This window comes from Odocoileus virginianus, chromosome 34 (genome assembly GCF_023699985.2).
Source record: "Odocoileus virginianus isolate 20LAN1187 ecotype Illinois chromosome 34, Ovbor_1.2, whole genome shotgun sequence".
Lineage (NCBI taxonomy): Eukaryota > Metazoa > Chordata > Mammalia > Artiodactyla > Cervidae > Odocoileus > Odocoileus virginianus.
In genome coordinates this window covers 8,428,020-8,451,030 of record NC_069707.1, presented here as the reverse complement: position 1 = coordinate 8,451,030, position 23,011 = coordinate 8,428,020, and the positions used below count along the sequence as shown (strand labels likewise).

General features: G+C 43.4%; 1 long non-coding RNA gene and 1 other non-coding gene across 2 annotated transcripts; one reads left to right on the top strand and one right to left on the bottom strand.

Annotated features, from left to right (window-relative positions):
• Positions 1–935: 935 nt before the first annotated feature.
• LOC139032983 (uncharacterized) lies at positions 936–22,084 on the top strand. Its single transcript, XR_011485606.1, has 3 exons — positions 936–1,016; positions 20,457–20,541; positions 21,829–22,084. It is a non-coding gene; the product is annotated as an uncharacterized lncRNA (long non-coding RNA).
• On the bottom strand, positions 4,319–4,409 carry LOC139033083 (small nucleolar RNA SNORD88). The gene has a single exon (XR_011485718.1). It is a non-coding gene; the product is annotated as a small nucleolar RNA SNORD88 (small nucleolar RNA).
• Positions 22,085–23,011: the final 927 nt, after the last annotated feature.

The following is a 23,011-nucleotide window of genomic DNA, read 5'->3' as shown; positions in this document are numbered from 1 at the left end:
AAAACTAAGATCATGGCATCCAGTCCCATCACTTCATGGCAAATAGATGGGGAAATAGTGGAAACAGTGGCTGACTTTATTTTTTTGGACTCCAAAATCACTGCAGATGGTGACTGCAGCCATGAAATTAAAAGACGCTTGTTCCTTTGGAAGAAAAGCTATGACCAACATAGACAGCATCTTAAAAAGCAGAGACATTACTTTGCCAACAAAGGTCCATCTGGTCAAGGCTATGGTTTTTCCAGTAGTCATGAACAGATGTGAGAATTGGACCATAAAGAAAGCTGAGTGCTGAAGAATTGATGCTTTTGAACTGTGGTGTTGGAAAAGACTCTTGAGAGTCCCTTGGACAGCAAGGAGATCCAACCAGTCCATCCTAAAGGAGATCAGTCCTGAATATTCATTAGAAGGACTGATGCTCAAGCTGAAACTCCAATACTTTGGCTATCTGATGGGAAGAACTGACTCACTGGAAAAGATCCTGATGCTGGGAAAGGTTGAAGGTGGGAGGAGAAGGGGACGACAGAGGATGAGATGGTTGGATGGCATCACTGACTTGATGGACATGAGTTTGAGCAAGCTCCGGGAGTTGGTGATGGACAGGGAAACCTGGTGTGCTGCAGTCCATGGGGTTGCAAAGAGTTGGACATGACTGAGCAACCAAACTGAACTACGTCATAAGGCAAGAGCTCTTGTGATGGGGATCAGGGCCCTTATTAAAAAGGCTCTGGAGCCACCCCTCCCACCTCCCACCACACAAGGACACAGCGAGAAGGTGTCAGCTGTGAACCAGGAAGACGGCTCCCACCAGCCACCAACCACGCTGGTGCTTGACCTCGGGCTCCCAGCCCACAGAGCTGTGAGAAATACATTTCTGTCCTCTATAAACCACCCTGTCTGTGGTATTTTGTTATAGCAGCCCGAGCAGACGAAGACAGGCTGTTTATTCAGGGCTGAGCAGACGTCAAGGGGAGAGAGCACTTCAGGCAGCGACAGAGGGATGTAAAGGGGAAGAGGTGGGTGTGAAAGGCGATGGTCTTTTTCGGGTTGGCGGAGCCGGGGAGCTTATAGGGCCAAGGGTAGGTGGGGCTAGAAAGGCACCATGGGGTTGACGCGAGGGGCCTTGTGCAACCAAGGGGTCAGGACCTTGACCTGTGAGCAGTAAGGAGCCAAAGGAGGACCACGTGACTCTAATGATGGGACCCTGAGGCTCCATAGGAGGTGGGGTGATGTCGTGGAAGGTCAGGTGAAACGAAAGCTTGGGGGTTCCCTGTTGAGAAGGGTCCAGAGAATCTGGTGCAGAACCATACATGCCTGGGAATTTGACAGGTTTCATTAAATGTACTTGACACTCCCTTTGTGGTCTAGGTGAGGAAAACACTGCGGTAAATGGTTACTCAGCTTAACTGCCTTGTGACATTCTCCAGAACGGCTACACAAGTCGCACGGTTAAGTCCACGGTCATTCTGTTGAAGCCTGACCCCCAAATAAAAGGATTTGCCTGGTATACAAACCCGTTAGAACTCTGGCATTCCACTGAACAAGTCTCCTTCACACGTGGGTGTGATCATTCTCTTGATACCAAGTGGGTGCCAAAGGGAGCAGTTCAAATCAAAGCTTAGGTTTATCTGGAGAGAAAAGTCCTAGGAGAACCTTAATTCACTAGATTTAAAAGATGCTACCACAGGGACTTACTTCCCTGGTGGTCCAGTGGTCAAGACCCTGTGCTTCCACTGCAGGGCCGTGGGTTTGATCCCTGGTTGGGGAACTAAGATCTTGTATACTTTGTGGCAATGAATGAATAAAAAACAAATAAGACTCTAGCACAGAGGAAGTCCCTGAGTCCAGTTTACCTCTTGACTCTCAAGCATAGGTGGGTCTGCCTGATTTGTGTAGAAACAAAGATGGCTTTACAGAGAAAGTGGGACATGAGTTTCAGGCCCCACACTTGCACGGCCCCTTGCAAAGGTCCTGTGCCAGTTTTTAAATTCTTAACTTTATGTTATTCTTCTTGGGGGAGGGGTACATGAAACACGGGTATATTTCCAGTGTGAAGATGTCTTGAGCAGTTAGCAATGACAGCCTTTATTTAAGCATTTTCTGACTCAAGATGGCTCATAACCGTAAGGAGGCTTCAAGGGAAAGAATGAAGGGTTGTGTTCACTGTGTTGCAGATGCTGACTTCAACAGGCACTTGACCTCAAGAAGCTAATTTGTGCTGTCAGGCCCAACTTTTCAGAATCCTTTCTTTTTCCCAAGTGGGGCACAGCTGGCTCAGCAAGGGTGACTAGAGAGACTGCAGCACATCTTGTGGGCACCTACTAAATATTTAGTGAACAAACACTTGTAATTGTGGTACAAATATATTAGCCCTAGCATGCCTGAAGTCCTTGGATTTTTGTGTGGTTTTAATAATTTCAAAAACAAAACAAAAAATTAAAAAAATAAAAATAATTTCAGAAACACAAATGTTGCAATAACTATTCAAAGAACTTGTCAGTTCTTGAACAACTTGAGAGTAAGCTGTAGGCATGATATCCTCTTACCCCGAAAAACTTTTGTGTAGAAGACCTACAAACAAGGACAGTCTTCTACACAACCACAATGTAACCATCAAGACCAGGAAATCAACGCTGGAACATTACAACTACCACCAACTCCATTCAAGCTTTACCAAGTGTCCAAATGGTGTTCTCTGCAGACAAATGATACAAGCCAAGATGAGGCATTTCATTTAGTTGTCAGGTTTCTTTCATCTCCTTCAGCCTAGAATGGTTGCTCAGTCTCTCTTTGTCTCTCAAAATGATGACATTGTGAAGGTTATAGGCCAGTTAATTTGTAGAATGTTCCTCAGTTTGGGAGTGTCTGATATGTCCTCATAATCAGAGTCAGATTAGGCATTTTTGGTAGGAATCTCACTGAAGTGATTCATGTTCTTACTGCATCCTATCAGGTGACATGTGATTTTCTTTGTCCCATTATCAATACTAGTTTTTTTGGACAGCAGCTGCCTCAGATTTATTTATACAAATAGCACAGGAAGATGCCAGCCTCATGTGGACAGCAGCCCAGGAAGACACTAGTCCTTCTTTCCTTACCCTAGCACGTGGAGACCTTTATGGGGCATGGCCAGCTTTAGGAGGCTTGAGTTGAGCTGGAGTCAGAACTGGAGCTGGAACTTGGCCAGTTTGAGTCTTGGCTTTGGCCCCTGGCCAGAAGAGCTTGAGACCCTTGAGGCTGCAGGCACCAGCATACTTCCAGAGCTTGGAAGGACAACGTAGGCAGGTCAACTGAACTTATGGCTGACGCCCTGTGAGACCCTGCGCTTGCTTCCTTGGACTTCAAGTACCTTGACAGCTACCGAGGCATCCACACTCACAGCTTTGTCATTATTGGCCTGTATCTTCTTCAGGCCCTTCTTGTCCTTCATGGCAAAGCACATGTTCCTTACAAAATTACTATCTTAAGAATGGTATCTTCATAATTTCTTAAGGCAATTTCTGTGCCATTTTCAGGATTGATTGTGCGTGGTATGGTCTTTGAACTTGGCATGTCTGCACTGTAGCCCACCAATGAGGTTAACTTTGATCACATGATTCAGGTGGTGTCTTTCAGGTTTTCCATCATTGACTTCCTTATTTTCTCTTTGTTTGAGATTATGCAAATAACTCATTGCTCACCAAACTTTTATTCACTTAGTTTAGCATTCATTGATGTTTCCTGTTTAAATTAATTATTGCTATTGTGGTTACCAAAAGGTGGTTTTCTAATTCTATCATTGTATCTACATAATCTAGATTGGTTGGCATACTCCTATGAGTTTGAGGTGTCTTTCCTATCTGTCTGTCTATCTGTCTTATCTATCATGCTTCCTTACTTTCTAGGCCAATGTGATGTTCCAGGTTCATCTTATACTTTCCCTGACTCAGCCCAGGAAATCACAGAACCCGGGTTGCTTTTAGTAAATAACAAGCCTTAGAAACCAAGATTTTGGTGCTAAGTGTATTCATTACTATTGGGGTCTCATTGATTTAGATTCTCTTAATAGTAAGAAGTCAAAAATGTATGTGTACGAACACACACGCATATACTGGAAACCTTCAGTACGTAGTAATATCACCAATTCCAATGTGATACAACATGGTTCATTCTAGCTCCTTCCCTTTCTGTATTTGTGACTCTTCAACACTGAGGACCTGACTCTCATTATCCGCAATATATCTACTTATTGCCTCAATTTGTTTGTATAAAACCAGTCTCCTGACTCCGTCAAGCCACAACCCTGTTCAGTACACTTTTTTTTTTTTTTCTTAAACCAAGGCCCCTCAGATCCCCAGGTGTCAAAGGTCCTGGGGGCACTGTGTCCTCACGGGGTAATTGGAGCCCAGTGCTGGACATCATGAGAGTCAGTACACTTTTATGTGAGCAACTGATCCCAAGGGCTATGAAGTGAAATTATTATCATTATTATTTTTTTAGTTCTACCACTTTATTGCAACCAACCCATCTCCTTCCACCCTCGTGCACACATGCTCAGTCATGTAACCCCATGGACTGCAGCCCGCCAGTCTCCTCTGTCCATGGACTTTTCCAGGCAAGAATACTGGAGTGGGTTGCCATTTCCTTCTCCATGAAGTGAAATTATTAAGGAGGGAAGGCTTTGCTTTTTTTTTTAGAATAAGAATAAGATGGATTGTACATACCTCCTATTTGTACATCAGTAGAATCAGCAACATGGATCAGCTTAAGAAGGTGACCTCAGAAATTCTGAGTTTATCATTGACTTTTCACTGGCAAACTTCATGCAAACTTTATCTACAGGGATGAAGTAGGACTTCCCAATATCCCCAAACCTCTAGGTTACTGAGACTATCAGTAGGTCTTGCTAGTTTAAATATGCAATTAAAAAGTTTTTTGTACTGTATCCTATCTAGTTTTTTTAGGTGTTTTCTAGTTACAGCGTTTTCAGATTTGATTGCCCACCCTGTTACCGGAAATTTCAGTCCTGAACACCTAGTTTGAAAATACCTTAATTGAAATATATACGTATAGCTGAGTCCCTTCACAGTTCACCTGAAACTGTCACAACATTGTTAATCGGCCATTCCCCAATACAAGATGTTTTCAGTGTTAAAAATAATAATTAAAAAAAATACCTTAATTGAGTAATTACTCTGAAAGATACACTACTATTAACAAGTGAGCTGTTATGTAGCCAGGTCTAGAATGTATGCCACTGACTCTCCCTTGGAAATTTCCATTTTGGGGAGAACAACTGGGAAATGTCTACACAACAGCTAGACATCAGGCTTTTGTAAAGTCTGCCCATCTTGACAATCTATCCCCAGTGGTGTGAAACAGCTCCTTTCAACCTAAACTTTTCATGCACCTGACAAAGCAGCCCTATCTTATCTATCTTTCTATCTATCTCCCTTTAGTCAAGATTCCCACAGCAATGATCACAATGTTTCAGCTAGTGATCTCTGTCACCAGAAGTGAGTTTGAAGGGGCTTGTGACCAAGCACTATGTGAAAGTTATCTAATGATTGCTGATGTTATCCAGAGAAGGGTTTATCTTGCATTCCAGGCATTTTTAGGATTCCTGCTGTAAATAAGCCTTCTATCATGAACCATCCTGCCTAGATCCACCCAATATAATTCCTTAGTTTTACTGTCAAGGGAATAATCAAGATTCCCCAGTGCAAGACACAGTGAATGGCCAGGAACATTTCTGTATTTCATTCTGATGGAATCTGAGTTACACAATCTCTAAACACAGCCATTATAGAATCAGTATCCAGCACCTTTTGAAGCTCAGATGCACCTCTGAACTGACCTTCAGGTGCTCATTCCACTGTGTGCATTTCTTGTGATCTACTGATTCTTTTGGCAGGAACACTCAGCCTTCATCTTATCAATTGTGTTTATGTTAAATGTGGCCCTTTGGTGACTGTGGCATTCTGTAATGCAAACTCGCTGCCTAGGACCTTGAACGAACCATTACTCTAAACTACCAAATAAACCAAAGAAGCTTATCATGTGTTTCACAGTAAAGTAAGTAATGTCAGTAAAAAATCCTTAACCTTGCAGATTATCAACACAAGTCTAAGTCTAAACATTGTGTAATACTATATGTACTAAATGTGGCAATTAGGCCCCAGGCTGCTGGGACCATTTGTTTACTAAAAAAAAAAAGAACAAGGACTGATATCTGGCAAAATAATTTCCCCAAAACCCACAAATTGAGCTGAAGTTCTAATGCTGGGTAAAGCCGAGATAGTAAAATGCCTTACCAGGGCACATATTAAGGGCAATAAAACTACTCAGGAGAGCCTAAACCAGATTCTAGTCCTCCATTTTTCTTCCTTTGGTATGGCATGGAAAGCCAGTTCACAAGCTGCAGGAAGCAGCTTTTCTGACATCCTCTTGATTCCTTTGGACTCCAGGCAGCCTGCAGATTGGTGATCAAATGCTTTAGTGTGGCTCTTAGGATGTCGCGCTCTGACTGCCTTCATCTCCTAGAACTCCCATAGCCTGAGCCCTGGAGCTGGGTGCTGCCTACAAGCCCCAGAGCCTTCTCCCGCTGTCTGCCCCTGCACACGTACTTCGATTCCTCTGTGCTAGAAAGGAGCTCTCAGCTGCTTTATTCGCTTGCTCATCTCTTGCCTCCTCTACATTTCGAGCCAGTTACAGCAGTCACCAGGACTGATTCATACTATTTGTATGACAGAGAAGGAGATCCAGAATTATTTGTTAATGAATGAATGAATGCTTCAAATGGGCCATTTAAAATGTAGATTCTCCTAGGGTCAGATTCCAGGCTGGAGGCTGTGGTCACTTGCTTTGCAACTGTAGAGGGCACTTTCATTACCTGCTACTGTTTGGTTCCTTAGTTTTGCCAACAGAAGATATTGTGTTGGGGCAACAGTAAAGAGTTAGGGGACAGGCAGGTTTTCAAAAGGAGTCCTTTATTGGAGCAAAAAATAATCTAAGCCAATCACACCCTCAATTGCTCTTGTTGGCAATGAAAGGAGTTAAAAGGATGAATCAAAACCATTATACTAAGCAATATTGGCATCTGGCATCTATAACATTACAGGCTCAGTTTACATTACTCCATTTTTGCAGCTAATAACTTATTATCAGTTATTTTCAATAGCTAATTTTAGAATTTATGGTAAATATTAATTTCTCATATCATATATAATTGTATATTAATTTCTCCAAGACACAAGTTCTATTAAAGATTTCTAGGTCTAAAACTATAGGTTAATGTGGTCTAAAAAAGTGGGTTTATTTCATTTACTTTCTACTGAATTGGTTGTTCAATTGACTAAATCAAATAATCCAAAGAGCTATTTGGGTATTAAGTACATGTTGCCTGAGACACACACTTCTGAATTGGGAAAAAGCAACTCCACTTAAATCCAAATTTAATTGAACATAATGCTTTGCAAGTTTCTGGAGGCTCAGTTTACCTAAAACATATTTGGATGTGTAATGATTTGCAAAGTTTGCATTTTTGTAGTACTATCCAGGGCCACCTGACTGAGCAACACAACACATTTTATAACTTTATAGTTGAAAAGAAGACTTAAAACCTTCTCTTTGCCTGATTAGCGGTGATGAAAACAATCTGTTAAGCGATTAATGCAAGCCCAATCAACAAAAATAAATGGCTTTTAAGGGGAAAAACATCCCTTGCATTGTATTTTTTAAATAATGCCTTTAATTTTTTTATTACTGCCTAGTTGTTCCTGTTCTTAGCTTTTTGTGTTTGTTTTTCTTTTTTGTCTTGTCAGACCAAATCATTTTCAATAAGAATTAAGGTCAGAGTTGAAGCGTGGGACCAATAAGAAAGAACAGAGTATTATTGCTATAAAATACAGTCTATTTCCCTAATGTCTGCTTGTGAACCAGGCTATTTTGTCAAAACGTTTTCAGAAAGCTCTATTAAAGAATAACTGACGTCTTATACCTAAAAGATTTTTAGTAACTATTTGTTCAATGAACAACAGACACAATTAAAGCTGAAGCCACTATTTGGAAATGATGTTGCTGAAGTCTCAATAAGGATTTTTAAAGCTATAGATGAAAATAAGTGGTCTTAACATAAATTATTACCTATGGAACTTAGTACTGTCAATGTAGCTCTGTAAAAGGAACAATAAATGGGTAATCATCATAGTTTGGTACTTTCTTTCTTCAAGAGCCAAGGAAAAGGGCAAGAAGGAGAACATTTTTTAGAATCTATATACACCACACACTAATCCAGGGAACTTCACAGATCTCACTTGCAGCAGATAAGGAAAATGAGTTTCAGAGAAGTCTGGAAACTCCTACAACATTAGACAGAGAAGGAGGGTGACGGGCTGGGGATTTGGAGCCTTGGGGCCACTGCATGACTTGTATTTGGAATTTCCATCAATTTCTGGTAGCTCTGTGGGGGGGAAATGTAGAAAAATGTTTGAAAGCCACCGTTAAGACCAGTGTGCTTCTTGGTTCCTAACCAACCAAGTGGATCTAACTGAGGCCGCTCTGTAAACAGTCCAGTCTCCATATCAACCGGCACAGCAGAATTCAAAATCTTTTCCAAAACTTTGTACTGCAGGTTGAATATGGTCTGTTGTTCAGAAATGGAGAATGTTAAGACCCCTGGCACCATCACCATTTTCCCTTCCTAGCAATCCTTTTCTTAAGCCAGCAGCAAGACAAACATCTTCCTGGGAAATTACGACACTGACTGAGCTCAACTCCTCTTGGGCCAGAGAAAGCTGAATTTTCAATTTATTAAGACAAGGAAGAAAGAGATTACAGTGCTCAGTACTTAATGGCACAAACACTGGAGTCAGACCACTATGGGGATAAATCTGAGCGCTGACATCATATTATATGACTTCAGTCTAGTTATTCAATCCCTCTGGGCCTTAGTTTCCCTTTCTGTAAAATGGAGTAATAATGGTATCTAAGTCGTGTGGATTTTGTAAGCATTAAAAGAAATGTCTGTTATTTACAAACCCTGGATCATTAAAAATAATGAATGATAACTTTTACTGATGTACTCAATAGTTGCTAAGTTATATTCTTTCTACATGTGTTAGTTGCTCAGTCATGTCTGACTCTTTGTGATCCCATGGACTGTAGCCCACCAGGCTCCTCTATGCAATTCTCCAGGCAAAAATACTGCAGTGGGTTAAATTCCCTTCTCCAGGGAATCTTTCCAACCCCAGGAATCCAACCCAGGTCTTGCACACAGCAGGCAGATTCTTTACCATCTGAGCCACCAGGGAAGCCCCTCTTTTTACATATCTAAATGCAAATAATGTTCAAGGCTGTGAGCTCAGGAAACCTCAAGAGGCGTTCAGGGGTTTTGCAACCAGAGGTAATATTTGTGATTACAAAATTTAAGAAACAGAACTAAACAGAATCCCTTCAAGCTAAGTTCCCATACAATAGGGAGATATGGCTTAGAATGGTCCTTTTTGCTTATCTTTTCAGGTATGATAGGAGTTTCCGTGGATCACACTTTGTAGTTATTTAGTAACTCTCACCGAAGAAGCTCAAACTTGCCTGTCACCAAAACAACAACAAAGAGCCTTGAAACTCAGAGCAGTAATACAGCTGACTGCTGGAGAGCCAGAAAGCATGGACGGTCAGATGTGGCTCTGATCACGATGTGGGAAAGAGGTGGTAATAAGATCCTCTTGCGATATCTAGGGAGTGTTTTCCTCTGGTTTCAGAACAGTGTAAACCACAGCAAGGAGAGAGGAGAGGAAGGCCACATTCAAGAGAAAGGACACAGTCGGACAAAGGCTCCAGAGCGCGGGCGGCCTCACAGGTCTGGTTCAGCGAAGGCCCAGGTTAGCCTGGCAGAAAGACAGGTCTGCAGAGGGAGCTGACAAGCGCTTCCACACAGGAAATGACACTTTGGCAAGGTTCTCGCAGTTTCTGCCATGTGGCTTCTAAGTGTCAGGCCATTGAGCAACTCCCTCTCCAAAGCGTGAATTAGTTCGGTTCTTAGCAGCCCCTTTCGGTCACACAGGCTCATTAAAAACGCAGGCCAACCAACAGACAAAAGAGTGGCCATGGCGGCCCCAACGCCCCTTTGGAGAAGGTCAGAGCCTCGGGAGGCGAGAGCTCACAGCCTCCTCAGACCGCGAGGCCGCCGGAAGCGCCCCTCCTCCCGGGTCTCGGCCCCGCCCCCGGCGCGCGACCGTGTCCTTACCCGCGGTCGGCCAATCAGAGCGCGAGACCAAAATAGCGCCGTATAAATGCGTGCCGGTCAGCACTACCGGCAGAGCGCCGCGCGCTAGGGTGGGGTTGCGCGCGCAGGTGAGCGGGGCGGGGCCGGGCCACCTGCAGGGAGAGGCGGAAAGGGGCGGGCTCGGCGCACCTGCTTCCGCCTGACGTGGGCAGGGAGGGGAGTCTTCGGCGCGCGGCAAATAGTCGCGGAATTTGAGTTTCTCTGTGAGGAACGTGGAGCCGGCGAGCTCCACTTCAACAGGGCTCAGGGCTACACTGCTCTCACTGGTTTCCTCATCGAAAAGAAGCGCCATCCGCAGCCTGCAGGCCTGCGAAATAGAGGGCAGACCGCAGCCGAGTGACCAGGGGCGACTCCTGTGCCGCTCTAGTAAAAGTTAACTGAGCCGGCGCTTAAGCTCTGGAAGAAGTCTAAAAACGAGTGGAAGTGTCACCAGCCTCTGGGAGCAGCCTCACAGTTGTGGGTGGGAGACAGAAGGGTTCACGCCCAACTAAAAGGCCGAAGTTGATAAGATAGATATGTTTCCCAGGAAGAAATGATCGATGCAGGGAGGCATTTCTTGGGGTCACTTTTCTAGGAGGAGGTGAGATACTAGGTGGAAAAACAAAGGCTTTCGCGTCATACACACCTGGTTTTCAACCTCACACACCCGCTCTGTAACACTGAACTCGTCAGCAAACTTGGGAGTGGTCCCATCTTTAAGATGCAGATAACAGTACATATCCCATAACGTATTTTTGAGTAAGCCCCTCCGGAGATCATATTCATTTCTCCTTTTCTTCCTTCCCTCTCTCCCTTTCATCCTTTCCTTCATTTCCTCTCTTTTCTCTTTCATTCCTCATCTTTCTCCCCCCACCCCGCCCACCCCGCCCAATTGAGATGTAGCTTTCACACTGAAAAGATCTTAGGAGAACAACTGGGTGAACTTTTACACAGTATAATCAGCTCCCAGATCGAGATACAGGATATTTTTCATCACCCTAGGTGATGAAGGCACCTGCTCCTTCCCAGTTAATATTTATCACCCTAGAAGGAGCCATCCTGACTTTATTACTATATATTAGCTTTTCCTGTTCTTAAACTTCATATGATTGCAGTCAAGTAGTGTGCCTTTTTCAGACTGATTTCTTTCACCCAACAATGTCTAAGATTCATCTATGGTATCATATATCAGTAATTTGTTTACTGTGGGGTAGTTATGAAAAAACGTTAACTTTGGCCAACCCAGTATTATGTGGGTTGAGTCAAGTATAAGCTTCCATTGTAGCTCAGTCGGTAAAGAATCTGCCTGCAGTGCAGGAGACCTGGGTTTGATTCCTGGGTAGGGAAGATTCCCTGGAGAAGGAAATGGCAACCCACTCCAGTATTTTTGCCTGGAGAATCCCATAGACAGAGGAGTCTGGCAGGCTGCAGTCCATGGGGTCGCAAGAGTCAGACAGGACTTAGAGACTAAACCACCACCACCACCAATATTATATGAAACATACAACAGTTTATCCATTCCATCATTGACAGGCATTTTGCTTTTCAGTTTTTGGTTGTTATGATTGAAGTAGTGAGTGAACATTCCCATGGTCTTTGGTGAAAAAATATACACAATTTTGTTGGGTATATAAGAATGAGTGCAAATTTTATGTCATGGGATAGGTGTATATTTAGTTTTAATAGACACTGCCTAGCAGTTTCCCTCAAAGGTTGAATTGATATATGACAGTTATTTCACATCCTTGCCAACATTTGGCATTAACAGCTTTTTAAAAAAAGAATTCTTGGTGAGTATGTAGCAATATTTCCTTGTGGTTCTCATTCTTTTTTTTCTCTAATGAATAATGATGTTGAGCCCCTTAACTAACTTATTGGCCTTTTGGGTTACTTATTTTTGTGAGATGATTGTTCAAATCTATTTTTTAATGAGTTCGTCTGTCTTTTCTCTATAATTTCTGGGGATGTTTATATTTTCTGGGTATGAATCTTTTATTAGGCACATGTATTATGAATATATTCTCCCTGCCTGTGCCTTGCTTAATCTGTTTCTTATGATGTCTTTATTTCATTTTGTTGTTAAAGTGAATATACAACAACACTGAGTTAAAAAAATTTTTTTCTAATGTAAAAGAAAAACTTTTGTTGCACATTCTTCCCTCCACAGTTGCCTCATTAATCTTAAAATTTGGTTAAAACACAGTACCCAATATGGAACCTTTTAAAAACAGTCAACAGGGGATATTTCTTTCTCTCCATATACATGTTGTGTGCTTATTACCTGGGTTTCCCTGGTGACTCAGTGGTAAAAGAATCCGACTGCCAATGCAGGATACTTGGGTTCAATCCCTAGGTCAAGAAGATCCCCTGGAGCAGGAAATGGCAAACTACTCGAGTATTCTCACCTGGAAAGTCCCATGGACAGAGGAGCCTAGTGGGCTACAGTCCATGGGGTCACAAAGGGTCAGACATGACTGAGCATGTGCATGTGCACACACATGCTTATTACCCACCTGTTCTTGAATCTATTTTTTCCTTTACCCACTAACTTATTCATTGTAATTGTTTTAGATTCCCAGTCTGATAATTCCAAACTGTGTCATATCTGAGCCAGCTTCTGATGCTTGTCTCTTCCCACTGTATTCTTTTCTTGTCTTTTAGCATGCCTTATAATTTTTTGTTGAAAGCCAGATAATCAGCTAATAGGAACAGAGGTGACTAGGCTTTTCGTGCTAAGTTTTAGGTTAATATGACCAGGAGTTGGCTTGTGTTTAATGTCTGCTGTAGCCGTAGGGACCAGGCTCTCCCTGTAGTTTCCTTAATTTTTTTGTTTCTCTGTTGTCTTTGGGTTTCCTAAGAACTTCTTTTTTTTTTTTTTTGGCTGCACCACATGGCTTGTGAGATCTTAGTCCCCAATCAGGAATTGAACCCCAGCCGGGGCAGTGAAAGTGCAAAGTCCTAACGACTGGACTGCTAGGGAATTCCCTTAGAAGCTTAAGTAGAGTCTGCTGGCAGCTAACTCTTTAATTGTAATTCCTTGTTTTAATATAGTGGAGTCCTGTTGATGTGGTGGTAAGGTGTGAGGGAAGGTGAGGTGTTATCTAATAATATAATCTCAGTTTTTTAGTGGGCCTTAGTATTTGGGCTGTGACCTTCAGAAGCAGTTCTTAGCCTTTTGTTGTGTGTTGTTTCCCATCCCCTTACCTGAGACTAGAAGGCTCAAGGGGGCTGGAGTGGGCTAATTATATTTCTTCAAATTAGAAGAGACTGGACATTTCCCATAAGGGGCAGGCCTTTGTTATGGAAAACTGTGTTTCAAAGGGTTATTTTTTCCCTCCCCCTGCCTGAAAACTTGGTGGCTCTCTTCGAAGTAAAATCCACAAAAGTGTGGGGCGCCTCTTAAGATATGTCCCTCAGAAGAGCTGAAATCAGAAGTTCTATTGGTTCATTTTTTTTGGGGGGGTTCATTTTTAAGTTTGCAAAATTTCCAGTTGCCTTTCACTTATTGATTTCTGAATTCCATTTTGGTTATAGGATGTATTTTATATGATTTTACTTCTTTTAACTTTCTCAAGGTTTGTTTTATGACCCCAAATATGGTCTCTTTTGGTGAATATTCTTCTGGAAGAATGTATTAGGTGAAATAGTCTACAAATACCAGTCAGGTTAGCTGGGTAAAGGTATTTTTAAGCTCTGGGTCCTTACAGATTTTCTGTTTGTTCTAGTAATTACTGAGAGAGAAGTGTTGAACTCTCCAGCTCTCATTGTGGATTTGTCCATTTCTCCTTTCAGTTCTATCCCAGTTTTTGTTGCAGGCATCTGAAGTTCTATTGTCAGATGCATCAGTTCAGTTCAGCCGCTCAGTTGTGTCCGACTCTTTGTGACCCCATGAACCACACTACACCAGACCTCCCTGTCCATCACCAACTCCCGGAGTTTACCCAGACTCATGTCCATTGAGTCGGTGATGCCATCCAACCATCTCATCCTCTGTTGTCCCCTTCTCCTCCTGCCTTCAATCTTTCCCAGCATCAGCATCTTTTCCAGTGAGTCAACCCTTTGCATGAGGTGGCCAAAGTATTGGAGCCTCAGCTTCAACATCAGTCCTTCCAATGAGCACCCAGGACTGATCTCCTTTAGGATGGAATGGTTGGATCTCCTTGCAGTCCAAGGGACTCTGAAAAGTCTTCTCCAACACCACAGTTCAAAAGCATCAATTCTTTGGCGCTCAGCTTTCTTTATAGTCCAACTCTCACATCCATACGTGACCACTGGAAAAACCATAACCTTGACTAGACAGACCTTTGTTGACAAAGTAATGTCTCTGCTTTTTAATATGCTGTCTAGGTTGGTCATACTTTCCTTCCAAGGAGTAGACATCTTTTAATTTCATGGCTGCAATCAGATGCATACACCTGACAGTTGTACATTTAGAAAAGCTGAAGGACTGATGTTGAAGCTGAAACTCCAATACTTTGGCCACCTGATGAGAAGAGCTGACTCATTTGAAAAGACCCTGATGTTGGGAAAGATTGAAGGCAGGAGGAGAAGGGGACAACAGAGGATGAGATGGTTGAATGGCATCACTAACTCAATGGACATGAGTGTGAGTAAACTCCGGGAGTCAGTGATGGACAGGGAGGCCTGGAGTGCTGCAGTCCATGGGGTTGCAAAGAGACACGACTGAGCGACAGAACTGAACTAGAAAGGCTGTGTTATTATGGTGACCCTTTTGTCATTTGCAAGGAGAGTGAAGGGTCTAAGGTTTTCCCCTGCTTGCAAACTAACAAGTTACCCTGCTACAGGTTCACAGAAACTAGCAGAAGACCCAGGCTCCTTGGTCAGTGTCACAGGACTTTATTAGCCACTAAAGCAGAGCTTCCCAGGTGGCACAGTGGTAAAGAATCCACCTGCCAATGCAGGAGATGTAAGAGACGTGGGATTTTCCTGAGTTGGAAGACCCCTTGAAGTAGGAAATGGCAATAAACTCCAGTATTCTTGCCTAGAGAATTAGAGAATTTCATGGATTGAGGAGCCTGGTGGGCTACAGTCCATGGGGTCGCAAAGAGTCAGACATGACTGAGGACATGACTTGAGTGATGGACCGTGAGCATATGCATACACACACCCATCCCTCAGGAGCCACAGTTTTAGCTTTTATACCACTAACATGCATACACACACACACCCCAGGAACCACAGTTTCAGCTTTTATACCACTACCTTGAGCCCCATTTCCCACTGAATGATACAAAGGGGACCAGATAGCAGCAGTACCCAGTACACGCAGCAGGGTTGTGTCACAGCAGAGGGTCTGAATTAGGGAACTCAACTCTCATAACGGGCAGCAGACTCCTGACCTTTGATCCAAAGGGAGATATTATCCTTATTACACTAGAATGAAAACAAACCAGCCTCTTGCTGAGAGGGGAAGCTCTGTTTCTATTTCCAGTGCTGTTGACTATACAAACATCCTTGAAAAGATCCTGCAGATCCAAGACTATCTTTGCTTCTACTCATGAGATGTTGACAGGGTTGGAGCCTTTGGAGAATTGCCTTTCAACAAAATGTCGCTTTTTATTCCTCGTAATTTTTCTTGCTCTGAAGTCCACTTTGTGATATTAACCTAGCCATTCCAGCCTTCTCTTGGTTAGTATTTATTATTTATTTTTTTTCTTGGTTAGTATTTAAACAGTACATTTCCTTCTATTCTTTTATTTTTAACCTACTTATATCTTTATATTGAAGACAGGGTGTGTCTATGTGTTTTTGTTTTGCTTTATAGACAGTATATAGTTTGGTTTTGTTTTTTAATCCACTTTGCAGATATCTTTTTATTGATGTGTTTAGACCAGGGGCCAGCAAACTATACCTGTGGGTGAAATCTTGCTTTTGTATTAAAGTTTTTTGTAAATAAAGTTTTATTGAAACATAGCCATGCTCATTTCTTTATATCTTTTCTCTGGCTGTTTTCCCCCTACCCAAGCAGAGTTACAGCAGAGACTATATAGCTCAGAAGTTCTCAAATATTTACTATCTTGCACTTAATGGAAAAAGTTTGCTGACCCATGGTTTGGGTCATTTACATTTTATAGTGTAGCTATTGATATGTCTGGATTTAAGTTATTTTAAAATTTTGTTATTTTCTTTTTGTTCTTTCTGTTTTTCATTCCTTTATTTCCCCTCTTCTGTCTGAAACCTCAGGTGAAGAGTTGACTCATTGGAAAAGACCCTGATGCTGGAAGGGATTGGAGGCAGGTGGAGAAGGGGACGACAGATGATGAGATGGCTGGATGGCATCACTGACTCGATGGACATGAGTTTGAGTAAACTCCGGGAGTTGGTGATGGACAGGGAGGCCTGGCGTGCTGGAGATTCATGGGGTCGCAAAGAGTCGGACACGACTGCGCAACTGAACTGAACTGAACCTATGTAGTCCTTTGTTCAAATCAGAAACAGACCCTTCTTTGATCAGACCACTGAGAAAAGAAGAGGTACTCTTTTTCTCTGGAGCCATGTAGACTAGCCCATGTGTCAAGACTTGGTGAGCTGAGTGTGAGCTGGATTTCAGCTTGTCTGTCCCGGCAACTGGGCTTCTGTACAGTGCACGTGTTCTATGCTGTTTGAAGAGGAAGTCGAGCCAGAACATGGTCGACCTGCTGTGGGAATGTGGGTCTTGGCTTATTAGTGTCAGCACTGAAAATAGAGGGCCCATCTTTTGATGATTCCCAGGGAATCTGACCCTGAATCACGTATCTAAATCTCTGATATGCAAGTAACATTACATCCCTTACATTGCTTGTGAAACAATTTCAAATCCCAATATTAGGAAAGAGGAGTGAGGGATTGTCATCACTCATGTCTTGTGTTTCTTGGGTGTCCTGTTCATCACTCCTCTCTGCCCCCTGCCTCTTTCTCCTTAGACCATACATCCAGCCGCTTAGTTCATGTGTATGTCTAGGGTCAGCTGCATTCATAGAAGGGCAAGGGGGCAGCAACCTGGGTTCGGAGGGTGAAATGTGAGAAGCTCTTACTCCCCTCTGCAGAATGCCATCTTCCCTCTTCTGCTGTCATCTGTTGCAACCTGGGGCAGGCACCTGTTTTTGTTTTGTTGACTTGAATTTGTTTTGTTGTTGCTGTTAAGAGTGTTAAAGAGCTTTCGAATATAAAATGTAAATGACCCTAGAAGGAAAAACACATTAAGTCATTACTAGCTCTTAACACCATTTTGTGACTTCATTAAAACCTTACTGTGTAGTTACCACTTAGCTTTCTAATGATTCAGCATGTTAAGTCTTGTTAGTGAGAGCAAATGGAGAGGAATGCAGAACCAGGAACACTGCAAGGGGAGTTTCTTCATCTACAGATGAAATCCTGTGCCCTAAACTGTCTTTTCCAGCTCCACCATTAAGGATTCTCAGTGATAGAAAAAGTAGGTGGATGCTAAGCAGGGGTGTAATCAAATGTGAGGTGATCTGGTACTGCTGGGTCCACCCACCGCACCTCCTGCTCAGGAAAGGGAACCAGACGTCCTGGGGCTCCTTCCCATCTGCAGTGCCCTCCTCCTTCCTGGCCCCAGAGACCCCACCCTCAGCCCCCTTAGGAATTTTCCAGGCTTTGCCTCTCCCTGAAGAGGTGGCCCTCATGGTAAAGAACTCACCTGCCAATACAAGAGGCATAAGAGAAATGGGTTCCATCCCTGGGTCGGGAAGATCCCCTGGAGGAGGGCATGGCAACCCACTCCAGGATTCTTGCCTGGAGAATCCCATAGACAGAGGAACCTGGTGGGCTACAGTCCATGGGGTCACAAAGAGTCAGACATGATTTAAGTGACTTAACACACACACACACAAAGCCATGACAGGGACTTCCCTGGTGGTCCAGTGGCTAAGACTCTACACTCCCAATGCATGGGACCCAGGGTCGATCTCTGGTCAGGGAACAAGATCCCACATGCCTCAACTCAGAGTGCATGGTGCAACTAAAAAATAGTTTTTAAAAAAGGATCCTCCATACCGCAATGAAGACTGAAGATCCCACGTGCCACAACTAAGACCTGGCACAGCCAAATAAATGAATAAAACCATGACAGAGTGAGCTGGAGTGGGGGGCAGCAGGGTTCATGTTGGTAACAGTACCTGTCATGAGAATTAAAGACTCTTCTCCACGCTCGGTAGCACCCCGAGCCAAATGCAGCAAGGCTTGCATCTTCGCATCATTTTTGTAACTGCTGAGTTGCCTCTTTCACACTAGGCTGCACTCTCATAAGCTTCTGGGAGACTACATGCTGTCTCCCTTTCCTTTCTTTTAAAATCTCTAGCTCTTTGTACATGGTAAGTGCTCGATTGGTGTTCAATGAATGAACCAACGGGAAGAGGTCGGGGAGGGTATCCAGTTTCGCCAGGCTTATAGGTCAGCAGTGTCTTAGATTCTTTCTTTGTGTGAATGCTTTTCACCTAGTGAGGCACTCAAGTCCAGTGAGTCTTGTTTGACGATGTCTGTTTTTGTGGTTGGCTCCGTAAGTGCCTTCTCTCCTGGGGAGTAGCCTGCAGCCCAGCTTCCACATCACCGGGTCTCCCTTCCTTATCCATCCTGCAGATACATCTTTCTAAAATATAATTTCAGCTGGACAGCTCAGAACTCTTTGCTTGATGCACTGTCGCTTTTAAGATAAAATACAGATTAATCAGCTTACTCTTTGATATCCTACCATCCCTCTGTCCATCAGTAAGTGTGTTTGAGTTTCTGTTCCAGCCTCTGGGGAGAAGAAGCTCCACCTAGAAGTCTCTGCTCCAGCCACAGCAGTTTCACCATTGTCCTGCCTTCAATTACTTATGTAAACTATCTCCTACCAGTCCCAACTGCAGATCTTCCTTGACTTACAATGAGGTTGCACCTTAGAAACCCATTATAAATGGAAAATATCCCAAGTCAAAAATTTAATTTAACATAGCCAACCCACCAAACATCATAACTTAGCCTCACCTGCCTTGAACGTGCTCTGAACACTTACTTTAGCCCACAGTTGGGCAAAATTATTTAACACAAAGCTTATCCTACAATAAAGAATTGAAATATTTCAGGTGATTTATTGAATACAGTAGTGAAAGTGAAATACAATGCTTGTCTGTGTACAGAGTGTTAGTGTATTGATTGTTGACTGTTGTTGCACATTCAGTAGAAGTTGTACTTCAATTTGGAATTTGGATCTTTTCCTGAGCCAGAGTTAGGCAGTGGCAGAGAGTGCTGAATGTGTATCACTTGCAACATCATAAAGTCAAGAAATTGTTTGTCAAACCACTGTAAGTCATTGTTAAGTCACTAAGTCATGTCCAACTCTGCGATCCCACTGACTGCAGCATGCCAGGGTCCCCTGTCCTCCACTATCTCTTGGACTTCGCTCAAACTCATGTCCATCGAGTTGGTGATGCCATCCAACCATCTCATCCTCTGTTGTCCCCTTCTCCTCCTACCCTCAATCTTTCCCAGCATCAGGGTCTTTTCCAATGAATCAGCTGTTCTCATCAAGTGGCCAAAGTATTGGAGCTTCAGCTTCAGCATCAGTCCTTCCAATGAACATTCAGGATTGATTTCCTTTAGGATGGACTAGTTCTTCCCCCTTCATGGATCACAGCCTTGTTGTGGTGAAGGGGCTTGCATAACTCAATGAAGCTATGAGCCATGCCACGCAGGGTCACCCAAGACAGACAGGTCATAATGAAGAGTTCTGACAAAACGTGGTCCACTGGAGGAAGAAGTGGCAAACCACTGCAGTATATTCTTGCTGTGAGAACCCAATGAACAGTATGAAAAAGCAGAAATTATAAGTTGGGGGCCGTCTGTATTAGCACCTTCTCTGGGGGCACTACGGTCCACCTCAAGCTTTCTGTTCAGTGGCACCTGGTCACTAAACTGAGGGTAGAAGGGGGTCCAACCAATGTGGACATGATTTTATAATGTGGCAACAATCACAGACCAGCCCAAGCAGGAACAGGGAACTTGGAGCAGTGACTGGGGTGGGAAATGGATTGGGTCAGGGTCTTAGGGTGGCAGAGTTGGTGGCAGCTGGTATTAAAGGACTGATGTTGAAGGCAGTACAGAGGCTTCCTATTCTGTCATAAAACGCCTGTGCAGTGGTTGATTCTTCTAAAAATCTACAACTGGAGCATCTCTGCTTAGATTCTGATCGCTCTCTCGGTGCTTTAAAATTCAGTAAGAAAGAGACTGCAGAGCCTTTCCTGGAAACAAGTGCTGAAAGCAGGGAGGAGCGTGGAAAGACGAGGCCCTGACGGCCAGAGGTAACCCCCCCCGCCCCCGCCCCGGCCTTGGTGGCTGTTTGCCCAGGGCCTACCTGTCTCTAGCGCTGGAGAGAATCCAGCCTGCCCATACGTGCATCAGGGCATGCTTTCCTTCTTGGTATGTCTTTAGTAATCTGTTATCAAGGAAAAACTCCCAACAAAGTCATGTTTCTTGCACAATCCTCAAGGTGATAAATAACCCCAAATGCTCAAAGACCAGCACAGGTCAACCTGAGGTCACCTAAAACCAGGCCTGGTTGACCTCAGGTCAAAACTGAACAGGACCTGGAACTGTTGGGCACTATATGCGTCCTACCACGCATGCAGTGTCTGTACACAAAACACAAACTAAAGAGCCTCCTTTTCTTATTGCAAAAATAATATACATTTTCTGGTAAAAAACAATTTAGGAAATACAGACGAGTGAAAATTTAAAAAATCATCGTAATTCTATTTTAGCATTCATTTTTAAAGATTTTTTTGCTCCTTCCTTCCCTCCCTCTTTTTCCCTCCTTCCTTCCTTCCTCCCTCCCTCCCTTGCTTCCTTCCTTCCCTCTTTCCTTTATACCTTTGCAGTGGGAGGTTTTTAACCACTATGTCTGCTTAGGGGTTTCATGAGCTAGATATTTGCAGTGTCTGTGCTCCCCAGCCCGCCTCCGCCCCCCTCCTCTCCCGGGGCATACTCTCTTTCTCTAGGTCTTTTCGCACCGGAAGACAATGTAAGAGGGGGTCATCCCCATGGGCAGGCACAGAGCTCAAGCCCAGCCAGTGAGCAGTGAGCAGAGGCACCTTGTCAATGGCCTAACGGAAGTCCTCCCTGGATCCTGGGGGCAGGGCTCAGCTCTAGGAAGAGTGTGGGCCGTGAGAAGCTGGAGACCCCTGGGTGTTAACTCTGCGGCCTTTGGGACTGCTGCTTTCTCACACCTCTCTCCAGACGACCGACAGGTGACTGGATGCTCCTGTCTGATGCTAGAGGTGTGGAGGGGCAGGGGACAGGACACTGGCAGAAAGATTTTTACTTTTTTAAAATTGAGGTTTAAAATGCAGACAATAAAGTGCAGGAAGATCATGCAAAGAGCACAACTCAAAACGGTTCTATCCGTGGGTGCCTGTGTGACTGCATCCTAGCTCAAGACAGAAAATATTCACAGCACCCTGGAAATTGTGCTTCCATTCCTTTCCCGTCAATATCCATTCTCCCTGCACCCCTGCCCCCACACATGACGGTAAACCATTTTGACTTCTTTTAATGTGCATTTTTTTGGTATCTGGCTCCTTTTGTTCAAGATGATGTCTGTGAGGACTTTCCTGGTGGTCCAGTGGCTGGGAATCCGCCTGCCAGCACAGGGGACATGGGTTTGATCCTGGGTCCAGGAAGATTCCACATGCCACGGAGCAGCTAAGCCCATGCTCAGCAACAAGAGCAGCCACCGCAAGAAGCCTGCGCATGGCAACTAGAGGGTAGCCTGCAGTCACTGCAACTAGAGCCCACATGATGCAGTGGAAGGCCCAGCACAGTCAAAAAAGAGAAACTTATGCAAAATGATGTCTGTGAGGTTCATCCACATTGTTTGTTAATACCTTGAAAATGTTATTTTATCTACTTCTTTATCAAAACTGGAGTCCTCTTGTGCTCATTGTTTATAACTTATTTTCATTTACTACATTGGCAAGAGTTTCCCTTGTTATTAGCATTCTTCTACTATAGATTTTTTAAAGTCTGGATAATGTTCTATATTATGTATGACCCATAATTTATTTGACCAGCCCTCAATTGTTCAACATGACATAATTTCCTTTTTAAGAAGTTAGACAATAAGTCATTGAACATTCTTGCAATAAAATCTTTGTGCATACCCTAATTATTCCTTTAGGATAAACTCTCCCAAGTAGAAGCACTAGGTCCAAGGTCATACACATTTTTAAAGCTTTTTTGTCCAGAAAGATTGTATAAAGTATTAAGCAGTGTCTCTGTTTCCTCAAATCTCTACCATTACTGGGCATTATGTTTTGAATACTTACCAATGTAATAGGTGCAATGTATCTTTATAAAATAATAGTAAAATTTAAAAGGTGCATCTGTCTTGTCTTAAGTTGCATTTGTTCAACTACAAACATGGCTGACTCCTTTTAAAAATATATTTAATCATTTATTCTGTCTTTATTTCTTTAAATATTTATTTATTTTTATTTGCTTATTTGGCTGCTCCAAGTCTTAGTTTTGGCATATGGGATCTAATTCCCTGAACAGGGATTGAACTCAGGTGCCCTGCACTGGGAGTGTGGCGTCTTAGCTACTGGACCACTAGGGAAGTCCTCTTCTGTCTTTAGACTCCAGATGTTTGTGTCGGGCAGGGTTCAGCTGGAGATAACAGTTGCCACTCTTCCAATTTTAATGAGAACGTGCTTTGGCAAAGGGAATTAGCTTCTGACAAAGTCACCGGGAGAGCTGGAGGAGCAGCTCTTGGAA